The sequence below is a fragment of the Pleurodeles waltl genome, chromosome 6 (genome assembly GCF_031143425.1).
Source record: "Pleurodeles waltl isolate 20211129_DDA chromosome 6, aPleWal1.hap1.20221129, whole genome shotgun sequence".
NCBI classification, from domain to species: domain Eukaryota; kingdom Metazoa; phylum Chordata; class Amphibia; order Caudata; family Salamandridae; genus Pleurodeles; species Pleurodeles waltl.
In genome coordinates, this window is record NC_090445.1 from 249,271,645 (window position 1) to 249,287,112 (window position 15,468).

Below are 15,468 nucleotides of genomic sequence, written 5' to 3' on the forward strand. Positions count from 1 at the left end.
ACGTTTCAATTGACTGTATCCATGATACATAGGCTATCACCCCTCAAGACCCGCCCCTTAGACTATACCACAATTAGTGAGATGCATAAAACCCTCCAGAATCAACCTAAGCTGAGCGACACAGACATTCCGAACAGGACAAGTATCAAGCGGATCAACAGGGAGGAAATCCCATACAGTTTAGCACCCAAGGTGAACATGTGAGCTATCGCCCTCAGGTTTGCCCTATTTCTTTGCCAATTGAGTCCTTTTGACACAGTCCCCAACAATTTTGGGGGTGGTTCTGTGGTGGAGCTAACACATTATAGGCATTTGTTTGAGTATTGCAATACACCATACCTGCATGCATTCTGAAAGAGTGGGTAACGGACCATGGTCCTATCTTATTCTTTGCTAATACAAGTCCCATTGCCACTAGTTGCCTGACCTCCTTTTTAACATCTTTATCATACCCAAGGAGTGCCAGGAGAGGTGCGGCCACCAGCCATATTCCTGTGATATCACTTAGTTCCACAAACACTTTAGACCAGAACCCTTGCACTCTAGGACAATGCCATGCCATGTGTAGGAAGCCATGCCATGTGTAAGAAGCGCATCTCCCCCTCCCCACATCTCGGACAATCAGCCATTGGACGCAAACCGTGTTTGTGTAGTCCTGCTTGGTGTGTAGTATATCCGATTTATAAATTTAAATTGTATGAGTCTGTGCCTGCCGTTGCGAGATATGGAACGTGTTGCAGAGTAACAGTATTGACACTGTGCATCAGTCAAGGCGATACCTAGGTCACTTTGCCAGTCCAATCTAGCCTTTACTACATCTGGTCTACGGGCTTCCTGGGCTTGGGCATAGAGTCTAGATACCAATTTATTGTGTGTTGTCTCTTCTATAGTCATGTAGAACGCCCCATGTGTGGTGGCTCTTGTAACTTGTCCCCTAGTATGTCATACATGGTGTGCCTCACTCTAGTATTGATATCGCAAAAGTGGTGTGGGTGCCTCCAGTTGTTCCATGATAGATTCCCAGGGCCTCACCACCCCTCATCGAACAGTTTCCCAAGTTTCTATATGTGCATTTTCCGCAGTGCTAAAAGCGTTCCCCTGCCCCACTCATGGAAAACCAGGAGCACCACTCAAGTTTGGTATGAGGTGAGTACAGGAAAGGGAGAGCCTGTTAAGTCATGAGATTATACCATGCATGTGTGGGGGTGTTCAATGAGTCAATCATGCCGTGCCTACACCTGGGGGGTACAAATATATGATAGGGCAGGGGATGAGGTGCCGACATGTCAAGCTCTATGTGCAAATGCGGTAAACAAATGGGCCCATGAATCCACATGTGAGCAAACATGTAATGCTCTGCCCTGTAATAGGTCTCCAACTCAGGGACGTTAAGTACCCCCTTATCGGATGGGAGTTTCGAAACGTGCCACCAGACTTTTGGCTGCCTGCCCGCCCAAGTCTGTCGGATCAAAAGTGACCGTATTGTGGAAAATACATGCTTAGGTAGCAGTATGGCGATATTCTGATAAAGGAACAAAAACCAATGAAATACTACCATTTTAATAATGGCAATGCGTCTCGCTAATGAAAGTGGTAGTTTGATCCAGCGCTCCACTGTATCAGTCAATTTTTGTATGTCTTTCCCATAGTTATCTGTTATGACTGCAGCAGGATCCATATGAATCTGTATCCCCAGGTAGCGCACAGAGCTGGTATCCCACTGAAAGGGGAAATCCATTGGTATTGGGACCATAGCTGGAGTAAGAGGAAACACAATAGACTTAGCCCAGTTAATGTTTAGACCGGACAGGCCTCCAAAGCATACCACCTCCCAAAACATGGGCATGAGGTTGCTAGCCGGGTCCCAGATATATAACAGAGTATCATCTGCATAAGCCGAGAAGACCACTCCATAGCCTGGGAAGAGGACCCCCTGTGACTATAGTATTCTCGCAGCGCACACGCCAAAAGCTCTGCCACGAGCGCATTCAACAACGGCGAAAGCAGACAGCCCTACCTTGTGCCTCTTGAAATCACAATTGGGTTAGAGATTCCTCCATTGACCCTCACCCTGGCCACCAGGGTGGTATATAATGTCTGTACCATTTGTATGAACACCTCTCCAACCCCCCTGTGGCGCAACACCTTGAACATGAAGACCCACTCAACAGAGTCAAATGCTTTTTCAGCAGCTAAGAAAACCGCCACCGCCTGTACCGCCAGGTCTATGTGTTGTATGCTGTCAAAGAAAGTCCTTACAATTCAATGTCAGGCTATGACCCAGTATAAAACCCGCCTGTTCCACACCCACCATCACCGGCAGCAGCTGTGCCAGCCTATTTGCTAGGATCGTGGCAGAGATCTTTGTGTCTAGATTAATCAAAGAGAGAGGTCTGTAAGAGGAGCATTGTTGCGGGGTCTTACCGGGCTTAAGCAGCATTATAATTAACGCATCTCTATAGAGGGTGGCATTTCTTTATCCCCATCCATCTCCTCGTATAGTGTCAGCAGATGTGGTATCAGAAGGTCCTGGTATGGCTTTTGAAAAGCTGCTGTAAGCCCATTAGGGCCCGGAACTTTCCCTGCCACCATTTATTTAAGGGACTGACAAATCTTTCCTGGTTGCAGAGGTGCCATCAAGTGTTCTCTGTCTGTGTTAGTTAGCAAGGGCAGAGCTACGTGTGTTAGGGAATCTGATATGGAGGCTGGATCAGAAGGTACTCTGGAGGTGTACAACTCAGTGTAGTAGTCGTGGAATTGATTGACAATATCTCTTGGGTTCCTCAACAGTTCACCCCTCTCATTCTGCATCTCCAGGATCATTTTGAGTTCCCTTTTGAGGTGCAGGAGTCCCGCCAGTGTCCCTCCCGGGCAATCCCCATCACCATATGTACGAGCCATGGCATACTTACCCATATGTTGGACCTCTGCATGTGCTGTCTCTCTAAATTCCATTAATTTTCCCTGCATAAGGCCCAGCAGTCGACTATCCTCAGTGTCTAAGTGTTCCTCCTCCAAATGTGCTATTTAACCCTCCAATTGCACCCCCCCCCCCCAAAGGACTTCAGTCCCCCATCATGCTTTGCAATGGTCATGCCGCAAATTTATACCTTAAAGGTTTCCCAAACAGTGCTGAATTTAGTGACTGAGCCTATATTTCTGCTACATAATTCTTGTATTGCTAGGGCAAGAAGGGCAGAAGGCTGTATCTAGGAGTGAATGTGGTGGGTATCGCCACATAAACGGTGCAAAACAGCTGTCTCATATCTCCAGAGTGAGAAGCACTGGCGCATGGTCTGAATATGTCCTGGGCCACGGAAAATGTACATGAGCTCTGGGCATAAGACTTCTGGCCCCAAGCCATTAATCTATACGTGTGTGCAAGTCGTGTACTGCTGAGTAGTGACTGTATCTGCCCTCCGTAGGAAAGTTCTGTCTCCAAATGTCAACCAGGCCAGAATCGGCCACTATAGCAGCGAAAGTCGTGGCGTTTTAAATAGGCAATCACATTCTGCATCTTCCTATTATCATTTAACCCCCTGAGATTCCACGTCAAGAACTTCAAAACGGGTGGACCAACGTTTCCTAGACGGTCTACACCATGTCCAGCCACATTCTAGTCATTATGTTGTTTGCTTACTTGGTCCATATAAACAAACTACCATCCTTTGCCGCAAAACTCTTACAAATCGTATAACTCTTCCCAACTGACATACTGCAACCCTCCTCCCACCCACAACAGGATGTTCCCCAACTCACCAATCTCTGCATACTGAAACCCCCCAGTCTCACCCATCTTCTGTATGAGGCGCCCCCTCGTAAAATATTGTGGAGTACACACAGGGGTGGATGTTACCAGGCCACGCCCTACCATGTCTCTGTTTGGCCGTCATATTGTATAGCAATATACCTCTGCTATACACTAGGAGAAAAAACAATTCCCTGCAGCCAGCTCCAACCCCGATCCGAGAATCCTACCCCTACCGCCGTTAGCGTCAATAGCCACCAATGCATGGAAAGCTCCCAATCACCCAAACAGAGCAAATCTGCAATAGGTCTTTCACAGAGATTCCACATATCATTACACAAGCATGTTAACAAACAATTAGTAGTGGTCTTTCCATCTGATAGCGTGTTATCCGGAGGGGGAGAAGGTTCCCGGTCCCACCCCACCACCATCAGGCAGACAAGCCATCAGAACCACTTGTAAGGAAACAAAAAAATTATCGATCACAGTTGACAATGTTTACAGCATTCCTCTCTCCCGCCATTGAGTCGAGACAGATGAGCCACTGTGGCTTCTCATGGCAGCCCTGTGTTTTAGAAACTGGGGAAGTTGTTTGTGGTCCGTGAAGATTTATGGCTGCCCATCCACCATGATCCACAACTTAGCCGGGGAGAGCATGCAGTAATCCAGGACCAGTGCTCTCAATTGTTTTTTTGAAGGTAGAAAGAGTCTTGGGCTTCCTGCACCTGCTGTGTGAAGTCAGGATAAAGGGAGATGTCTGATCCCTCATGCAGCAGTGTCTTCAGTTCCCTTGCTTTCCTCAGTGCCACATCTCTGTCCCTATAGTTACTCCTTCTGGACCGAGCCTCCAAGTTTTCCACCTTGGCCTGAAGGGTAGTGAGTACTTTGCTCATCCCTGATTGCATGGCAGCCATAGAGGCACGTTTGTCTTCTATATCTGAAATTCTGCGCTCCGTTGTGTCAAGAAGTTCTGCATGCTTATTGAGTCTCGGTCATTCTATGCATGCTAAACTACAATGGATCTATTTTGCCGTTGATTGTAGCTAGGTTGTGCTGCATCGCTGGTAGGATTTGTTCAAGGCCTGGCTTTGTTTCGGAGTCCGGATCACTTGCATCTTGTCCAGTGTCTTCAGGGTGCTCTTTGCGCGCCCTATGCGATTTTCTCCGTTCAAAGTGGAGCTTAGCTTGAGTTTTGTTTGCCTTTCGCATTTTCCAAGTCATAAGCTGCAGCTGCAATGTCTCGTGAGTGGCGCAAAGAGGACGGAAGACCTATGCCCGCGCATGCTCATCGGCGCAGCAGGACCTTTACCTTCCGGGGGTGCCAGTGCTACAATATTGGGCCTCGTGTGAGTTTACCGTTAATGAATGCCCGCCATACCACTGTGGCACACAGATACCGAGACATAAGCTCTTTGAAAGAGCCAAGGAAAGCGACGGGCAAGCCGCAGACTCTCAGCTTCCAGGTCGGGAGCATTTAGGTGCGCATTGCAGGGTCGCTAGCTTTTTCACTTACTGTGCCACAGGGGGTGGCTGAACATCCTTCAATGTGATTGAATATGGAGCCGCCAGTGCCAAGGAGGGGCACCCCCAAAACAGCCCAGCAACTCCTCCGTATAATCTCTGGGGGCACAAAACGTGAGGCGGGGGAGGGGAGTGCGATTCCAATTCACCCACCCAGCTGTTCAACACACTCCTGCAGGATCGACTCAGTCACACCAGCTCGGGCAACCCACGTCCGAGATCCGAGGACTCCACTACCGCGTCGCAGCACTGTGCTGTACCTTTGGTCACTAAGGAGCACATCCCTCCCCGGACGATACAGCTGTTGTCTACACTTCTCATCAGGGGTCCGGCAGCGAGCGCTCTCTCGGGCGGGCCACCGACACGACCAGGGCCCAGCAGCAGCCCCAGCACACCCAAGCCCAGGTCACCTCCCGGTAGGCCGCAGCCGCATGCCCGCAGACCCTCGCACCTCCGCTCTGCCCACCACGCTGCCCCTCCATCTGCGCAATCCAGCTCTTCTGTTTCCACCAGAACCCTCAGTTACAGTTGCACAGACACCCCACAGAATTAGGAGGCTGCAGCAGGGCGTGTAAGGCTTCCAAGGGTATCAGGATCATGTTGGATCAGTAACAGCCGACGGAACACTCTCAGGCTGCGGCCATATTATCCCCCCCCCCCCACTCAGACTCTGTTTTTCCCTGCATTTCTGCTGGTACATAAAACACCTCAATGAGGAAAAAAACTCTTCTGACTGATTAAAAGACCTTGGCTTCAAAATCAACTAGAAGTAATTTAGAAAACCTCTGTAATGCAAGAAGATCTTTAAAAAAACATGCAAGCCAAATTCTGTTCAATCAAGTCTCTAATCAATGTGGGCAAAAATATGCCTAAAAAAGTTTTGAAATAGTCAAGGCTGAAACAAATCCTAGCTGTAATAGCTGAACATGACAAGAAACATGAGAAATTTGCCTGTTTTTTACGCTTAGTTTAAAAATATGAAGCATCTCGGTACCTAGTACCAGTACTCCTATTTGAGCTATAGATAAAAAAATCACACAACCGGCCCAAATTCAGTTAAATGCCACAGATAAAACTTATCATCATTAACAGTCTTAGCCCTACCCAATCTTCTGATCCTTGCATAGACAATTTGGCTTAAGAGATGCAACATGAATGTGTTTCATACTGTTCTAGCCTCATTAAAACAAGGAGAGTTTTTAGACTTCCTAAAACTAGACAAGTGTCTCCTTTCTTAAAAATCTACAGCTGGCCCAGAGATATAAATATCTATCACCTAGTTTACAAACTTTTCCTTCTGGAAAGCTGTGTAAACACTGCCTTAAGCAGTTTGTTAATAACAACAACCAATTCAATAACTACCAGTCTGATTTTAGAGACTGTTGCAGTTTTGTGAGGGCTACACTGTAAATCATTGACAATGTTCTTTGCATCTTGGACACATGCCTCCTAATTTTACTTCAATTTTCAGAGTATTTTATACTGAATGAGCATTGAGGGACTAGTCCTCAACTGGTTTAAATCGTATCTAGTTAATTACAATTAATTAAATTTAATCATTTACTATCCTTTTGAATAGATGTACTGCATGGGCCTGAAGTACTGAAAGCTCTGACTTATTCCATACTCTCTTCAAACCAAACTTGGAACCTCTGGGTGGTATCATAAACAGCCCATCCTATCTTATCATCAATATGTCTATGACACCTAGCTCTACCTGAAAGTGTAATCGCCTACTCATCTATCTCTATTGGCTTCCTCTGAAGGCAGCATACAGTCCAGGTTGATAACACAATCTCAAGTTCAACCCCTCTTTTCTTATTCCAGGTTTTCTCTATGGCAGTACAAAAGTGTGTAGATTCTGCTAACACACTAAACTGCTTTCCCACCATTACTTAACATACATTAATTGGATTTATTTTTGACAGTAGACTCAGTCTTCTTAAAGATATCAATTCCTCGGCAAAAACACAAATAATCACTTTAAACCGATCAGGGACATCAAACATTTCTTACCTGACAAGACCTAAAACAAGTTATTCCAGATTTGGTAAAATTCAGAATGGACTATAGGAATGCTGTTCTACACCATATTCCAAATACACATCTCCGTATGCAGAAGTGCAATGCATCTCAGGAGTGCATTGCCTTGGTCATTTCACTTCTATCTTACATTTTTTGAGCTGGCTTTCAATTGATAATAGATAGAGTTTCAGACTTGCCTGCATAGTTCATAAACTCATACACTCTGACCATTTGTATTACCTAGCTAAGCAGCCAAATATTTCCGGTGACTCTTGACAACCTTGCAGCTCTAACTTATTATTACTTGAAATGCCTGTGTTCAATAAAAACATAAATTTAATTAATATGTCTCTGGCTGTGCACCCAAAGTCTGAAATTCCATTGCTCTGACAATTTACACCATAACCTCCCCATTGGCCTTCAAAGAACTAAATACTACCTCTTCAACCAGCCCTTCTTGAGATCTCCATCTAGCTCAAATGACTCCAGATGAGAGGTGTATGAGGGATTTGGGTCACTGAATTGTCATTATTGCTTAGATTTACATTTTTTCGTGCTATTCACATGTACCTTAATTGATGAGTAGCTGCTGTATGTTCCTAACGCCATACTATTTTAATGTTTTCACTCTACTAGCATTCTTTGTGTCTACGAATCTGGATGTCTTCAAACTTCATTGACCATTTTTGCACTTTGCTGTGGTTCAAGAGGTGTTATTGTTTGTCATTGGTCTAGATGTGGAGCTATGTTGTGTAATGCAAGACTAGGCAGGCTACATATCCACTAGGTATGTTACAACATCCGTATCTGCATGTTCTTAGAAGCTGTATATGTGATATTTATCTTTTATGTGCTATAATCTTATATTATTGCCTATAGTAACTGCTGAAGTTATTGTGTGCTGTCATATATGTCATTATTTCGTTTATGCACTGCCTCTGTTTACCTGTACAGTATCTTATGTGAAGTGCTCTGATGCTCCAGGGCTTTGTACTTGCTATACAAAAACTCAAATAAAGTATATTTGAATCACTTGCACATAATTTCGTCACTGCAGTGCCTGAAAGTGATAGGAGAGGATTGCCCAGTCAAGACCCAATTATACTATTGCAAGGTACAGATGCAAATAATGAATCTGGTGGGCCTCGTGTACTGAATACCACATAATAATATAATATACGATTGCCTAAAGGATAGAGACACTCACCATCGGCCCAATCTCACAGCAGATACTGGGTGGCATGATGGCCAACTAAAAGGATCCTGAAGAATTTGATACTATTTAGTGACTACACCCAAACCTCAACTCCATAACTAAGTTTGAGTACACCTTTGACTGAAATTTGCTCAATCTAGCACTGAAGCTGAGGACGTCTTCCTGCTGAAATGTACATCACTGTGAAGACTGCGTTGTAGTCTAACGGCAAATTTTTAGACATTGGCAGTGGGAGGAAGGCGCAATAAAGAAGATCCAGTAAAAGACTATTGCAGTAATGGGGTTTGCTGATAACCAGCGAGGAAGTCGCCGCCTTGGATGTGTGTAAGGGGATAGAAGACAAACTTAATATTTCGTTTTTAATATTTTGCTAGGTCTGGTGGCTTAATGGACTAATGCATGCGCTCACAGGATCTACGGTTGTCCCAGATTCAAATCCTGGTGGGTCCACTCAGCCTTTCATCATTCCAAGGTGAAGAGAATGAGTACCATTGAGGTGAGTAACAATAAACATCTGTTATTTGGTGACAAGCTACCCTTTTGGGTAAACATGTACTTTACAAATACATGTTATGTCGCTATGGTGATAAGAGACATAAGTGCATCTTCAACTATATAAATGTTCCTGGGTCCTCGCAGACTGGCATCACCTGGTCCTGGGTATGCGGAGCCCGGCCTTACCTTACTAAGCATGTGAAAACGTCTGCTTTTTCCTGAACTTGGGGACCACCCCCAAAAAACAACTATGACTTTTTGGAACTTAAAGTTTCCTATACAAACGTCCCAGCTTCGATGACAGCAGTAGAAGATGAAGCCTGGAGAGTGCAAATCTGAACCCAGTGAAACAAGGTGCTTAAAACCCTCAGAATGTGGTTTTGAATTATGCCACATGATGCACCTACCGTACTGGTGTTTTGTATTCAAGGACACATTTGTTACAGGCGGCTAGTGTCATCATTTTCTTTGAGCCTTATCCCACACTGTTTTGTTGGGTGCAGTAATACCTCTAAATATTCACACCATACTTTAGTGAAACGGTGTAAGATATATGACACTGCCAAAGACGTATAAGGTTCATGTGATCTAAACGTGTCAGAGCATACAGTCAGTGATGTTCCTGCATTCTCCGTAACACTTTCCCAAGAACAATCCCAAATTTTCAGACATTCTGTAAGTCTAAAAACGCATCTTTTTTGGCTCTTTCTACCACAGTTCTCCCTCTTAATAGCTAGTACACGTTATGACGATTGCTAGGAATAATCAGACATATAGTTGTTGGAAGCTGCTGTTATAACTATTCTATGCATGGAAATGTTTTTTGCAAAGTACCCTGCTGCTCCACGGATATCATTTATAAACAAACACTATGGAGATCTGGCCTCTGGGCCTAGGAACTCTGCAAGTGGGTGCATCCTACGATTTCCAAGAAAGCACCTCACTTGATTACCAAAGATGTGGTGGACACTTTGCATTCTAACCACAGTGGGGAGGAGGTACTAAGAGTCACTAGACTTATCTTAGAGAGGAAGGTGTCTGAGCACCCAAGTAGGTCCCAGGGAATGAAGACACCCACTGCTCAAAAAACCTAGACAGAGCCGCAAAAACTGTTGAGACCACAAACTTCAGAAGGCGGCAACTGCCCCTGGAAAAACCCTAGTGTTGAATCATCCAAGACTATGGCATCTATTGTGTTGGTGGCCTGGAAAGTGCCCCTGAAAAAACAACAACTGGTCTCTTCAGTTTCCCTGTATGTGGTGAAGTGTGATACTGACAGGAGCGGGTAGTGTGCTTCCTGAGGTAGAGTACCACTGAAGAAACTGGTGGGGTGGCATTCTTCCTAGAGGTAGAAGGTGACCTTGAGAGTTTCGGAGTGTGGGTGGAGGACAACCTAGATTACCTGGCTGGAAGGGTGGTAGACTTTTGCTTGCGAGAAGGTAACACAGTTAGCTAGATCTGACAGGATAATACATCCAGGACAGTTTTTTGTATATGGCTATGAGTGGGGCTGTTGCTATTATGGCCCAAGTCTATTCTTAGATAAAGGTGAGGGTAATAGCTGTAAGATGAGGATTCAGAGACACCTGAGGAAAATAAGTGGTAGGAGTCAAGAGCGGCCAAAGGTGATGAGGTCAGTGGATCTACTGTTCCTTGCTCTTTCAGGAATATGCTGTCACTGAAATTGCCACTGGTGTGTGAATGATCGTCCTGATTCACGATGTGAATGTCAGTGGTTCTGATGAGGATGGAAGTAGAGTGCCCGCAGCCCAAGTCTTGACGACCCTTTGCCCCAAACTACGTAAAGGCCTGTTATGTCTCAGCAGTGTTCCATGGCTGTCAGTTTGTAGTCAGAGAGGTTTCTCTTGTTTGGGGGCATCACTTGTTGGCTTTAAGAACCACAGGGATGATTTCCCCAAACAGAATTGGTTTGCCCTTCCAAGGGAGAGCCATGGGCCCTGGTCTCTTGGAAGAGATACCACACATTATCTCAGACGTGGTTTCTATGGGGAAGGCTACCTGGAGTAATGTGTTTGCTGGTTCCCTTTGTAAGCTTTCCTGACACTACTGGTGCAGAAGTTGAATGACATCCAGTGTGCTAGAGTCAGAATCCTGAGAGCCAGTGGATGGCTTAGCACTAAATGTGTGGGGTCCAGTGATACCACATTTAAGGATGGGAGTGATTTGACTTGCCCATCTCTTTTTAAGGCAATGGAAGCCTGTTCAAGATCTTGAACTTAGCTTGTATGGTCTCCTTGTAATGATGCCTTGGCTTCTCTAGCGTGAAGTGAACCTAAAATGCCTGGACTATGTCAGGAATGGAAACTGGGATTAGTCAGCAAGGTCGTAGCGCCATGAAATGGAAGTGTTACCTGCTTATTGGCGTTCATTTAAGAATGCATGGTCTACCACCCTCTTGCTTGCATTTCGCCTGGCTTAGACAGCCCAGGTGCTGTAGCATGGTGCCACAGCCCTGTCACTAGAACTCTCTACTGTTTGTTTATAGAGAAGTGACCAAGAGTAAACCACGAGTCTTCAGTAGTAATGTTGGTAGTAATGTATTTAAAATGTAGACACCCAGTTATGTACAGTAAAGTGAGAACACAATATTGCAAGGACATTCTGACTATTTAAGATGACATTTTAAGATAAGCAGGTTAATGATTACATTCACGCTGGTATCAGTCACTGGCCAATGACCATACAAAATTCAGAAAAAAGGTGGTGCCATGGTTAATGCTGGGGAGGCGACTGGATGTGTTCTTGCTGAGCTCTGTCAGCTGGGACCAATAATGGTCCTCTAATTTGTAGAGAAATGGCCTTACGTAACCGGGGAAGCATGCAGGCATTCTGGAGGCAGTAGTGCAATGGAGAATGTCAAAGAATTAGACCTCACTGAGCTTCTGTCCCAATCAATCAATGAATCAGTCAATTTGTACAGCACTGCTAATCACTTGCGAGGGTATCTAGGCACTTGCAGGGAGCAATAGGCTCGGTCGAAGAGCCAGTTCCCGAGCGCTTTTCAGAATTTCCAGTTGAGATGGGGTGTTAAGAGCTGCAGGGGGAGGTCATTCCATGTCTTCACTGCGAAGTAGGAGGAGGAGCATCCTCTGCTGGTGCTTCTGTACATGCGGGGAATGTGGGCATCGATAGGGAGGCGGAATGGAGATGTCGGGCTGGTTGGTGGTAAATCAGGAAGTAGTTTGATCTAAGCTGGTCCCAGGTTGTGAAGGGCTTTGTTGACGTGAGTCAGTAGCTTGAATTGGCATCTCTTCTTTACAGGGAGCCAATGGAGTTCTTTGAGGTGGGAGGAGATGTGGGTCTGTCGGGGTAGGTCGAGGATGAGTCTGGCTGCGGCATTCTGAATGGTCTATAGTCTGTTGAGAAGGTGTGTGGAGTAGGGTGTGTTGCCGTAGTCGAGTCTGCTGGTGACGAGGGCTTGTGTGACGATGCATCTTATGTTGAGGGGCGGCCAATTGAAGATCTTCTGTAGCATGCGCGGAGTGAAGGAGCATGCTGAGGAGACTGAGTTTACCTGACTCTATCTGGTGCTTACCTGCCTGAAGCTCCAGGGCCAGACAGGCCTTTTAGTCCACTGGGCATTTCCCCGATGGGCTGATGCTCCTGGAGGTTGGTTTTGAAAGCCTAGGGCTGCTCCTGGTGCCTCTTTTACTTTCCCCAGCTCCCCTAGGTTATTTTCAGAAGGCATGAAGAGGCTTAAGGGGAAGGAGCAAGAGAAGGAGGGAGATGGGAAGTAGAGAGAAAGCAACCAGGGAGGGAGAAATGAGAGAGAAGGGGAGAGAGAGAATTGATGGACGTAAAGAAAGAGCTTGTGCGAGGAGACAAAGGGAGGGGGGCTGGTTTAAGCTTATATGCCAGGGCTGCTTTTGGTACCCAGTCTGGCACTATAAAGTTTGTTTCCCCCACCTCCCTGATAAAACATCAAGATGGCCTACGTGATCATTATGAAGCAAGACTTGGGGGATGGAGGGTGATATCCCCTTTGCCTTGGCTGTAGGGCCCAGGCTCCCAGCAGCATTCAAACAGGGATTGGATTGGGGCCCTCGGCATCTGACCACAGTGGTCAATGGACATCTCCTCTCACCAGGAGTCCTTGTGTGCTTCTGGGGCCCCCATGAAACACAAAATCATGGACAAAAGAGGAGATGAGAGACCATATCCACTGGAAAGAGCGAGAGGAGCAGAGTGATGTGAGAGATGGCAAGACCATCAACCTAGCAACAAGGGGCCTAGTACCTAGCAACAAGGGGCCTACCCATCCTGCCAGGAGGTTGAAATTTTGAGAGAAACTACAGCACACTGAGTGCTGACACAGGTGTCCAGATTGCTGCTTCATCAGGGTGATGTTGAGGTATCTGGAGCGAAGGGAGAAATTTGGATTAACAGGGCTTGGGTGTCTGGATCCAATCACTGAGTCTCTGTACGGGCCCCATACACTACATAAACCAAGTATGCATCCTCACACTGATATGCCCTCGCATGAAACTTTAAATGACAGCAAAACTACTGGTTCGCCTAACTGGTCGCTATCAGTTTAGTGGTCAGTGAGGCACCTTGGGAATGCGACTGCTTTGCCATTCCTGACCCATTCTGAGTAAAAATGTTTTCTGGGCTGACTTGCGTGATATACCTCGAGTCCAGGGCCAAAATTCCCCAATGTAGTTAGAAGTCTCGACAATTAATAGTACTCCCTTGCAAGCTGCCATCCAGATGTTCATCCTCCTATAACCTTTTGCAGGATTCCATGGTGTTAAGACTGGAATTTCCCCTGTTTTCCTATCCTGAGTGCACAGTTGTGTGTACTTGGTATCCTGGTTGTTGATTGCGGCCCCTGTGTCATGCTAGTCTAGCATGTATGCAAAGAATTAGGCCTGTTCCTTGACATGAGTACGGTCCCGTGCCTGTCCTGTGACCTGGAGGGGCACACCGAGTGTGCTCCCATTGACACATAGTGGACAACTGTCCCTGTCTTGCACATAGAGTGATGTGGCATTTTGGATACCCCCCGGCCTAGCCTTTTGCATAATATGGAGGAGAGGTTTCTCAGGCTGTGGAAGTGTATTGCTGGCAATCCTGGGCTGGAGGGAGGAGACCTATACACTGAAATGAGGGTAGTGAAGACAAGGGGCCAGATGTAGCAAAAGATTTGCGCCTTGCAAACGGCGAAAATCGCCGTTTGTGAGGCGCAAATGCCTCTTTGCTATGCAGAAATGTCCCGACTCGCAATATGCATTTCAGAATCGCAAATAGGAAGGGGTGTTCCCTTCTTATTTGCGATTCTGAGTGGTATGCAATACCATTTGCGACCGCCTACGCGGTTGCAAATGGTGTCGCAGTTACCATCCACTTCAAGTGGATGGTAACCCACTCGCAAATTGGAAGGGGTCCCCATGGGACCCCTTCCACTTTGTGAATGGACCCAAAACAATGTTTTCAGGGTAGGTAGTGGTCCAAGGGACCACTACCTGCCCTGAAAAAAAACCGAAACTAAAGGTTTCGTTTTTTTTTTTAAGTGCAGCTCGTTTTCCTTTAAGGAAAACGGGCTACACTTAAAAAAAAAAAACTGCTTTATTGAAAGCAGTCACGAACATGGAGGTCTGCTGACGACAGCAGGCCTCCATGTTTGCGAGTGCCTATACTCGCTATGGGGCCGCAATTTGCGACCCACCTCATGAATATTGATGAGGTGGGTCACTGTGACCCCCATAGCGAGTCGCAGTCGGTGTCTGAGACACCGTACTGCATACCAATTTGCGAGTTGCAAATTGCGAGTCGCATGGACTCGCACTTTGCAACTCGCAAATTTTTTATTTGCTACATCTGGCCCAAGGTTCCTTAGAAAGTCAATTAGGCCTTTTTCTTAGTAAGGGGCTTCTCATTAGTCTTCCAAACTGGCAGTCTGGTGGATGGTAATGGTTAAGTGTGGTACTGTAGACTCCTGCGGAAGGAAAGATACCCTTTAATTAAGAACCAGTCTTTTGTCTCCATCAATTGCACTTTCAGTTAACAGATGCTGCTAGACGTCTGTCCCTGGATTTATTGTGGATACCGTGGCTGCTTAAAACATTCTAAAACAAATTCTAAATAGATTACATGCAGAGTTGCATTCTTAAACTGTGGTAAGGGTGTTTATAAACGACATATTTGGTCAAATATATAAATATTTAAACTGTTTATGTTGCTGGAGCTTCATGATTAAGTAAGACACCATGCCTCAACCTTAATATGTTCAACGTGAGTGACCTTTGTTTTAGGACACGACGGGCTCGCAAAACTGCCTTTATTTATCTGCTCAAAGCTTGTCACTTACACAGCTGGAGCAAAGTACAGCTGCAGACCCCAATTCTCATTCTTGACAAGTATGTGTTTTTTTCTGTTGCTTTGTTTTCAGTCTTCACACTGGAAGTTTAGATACTAGGGGTCTAAAAAATGTGACACACAT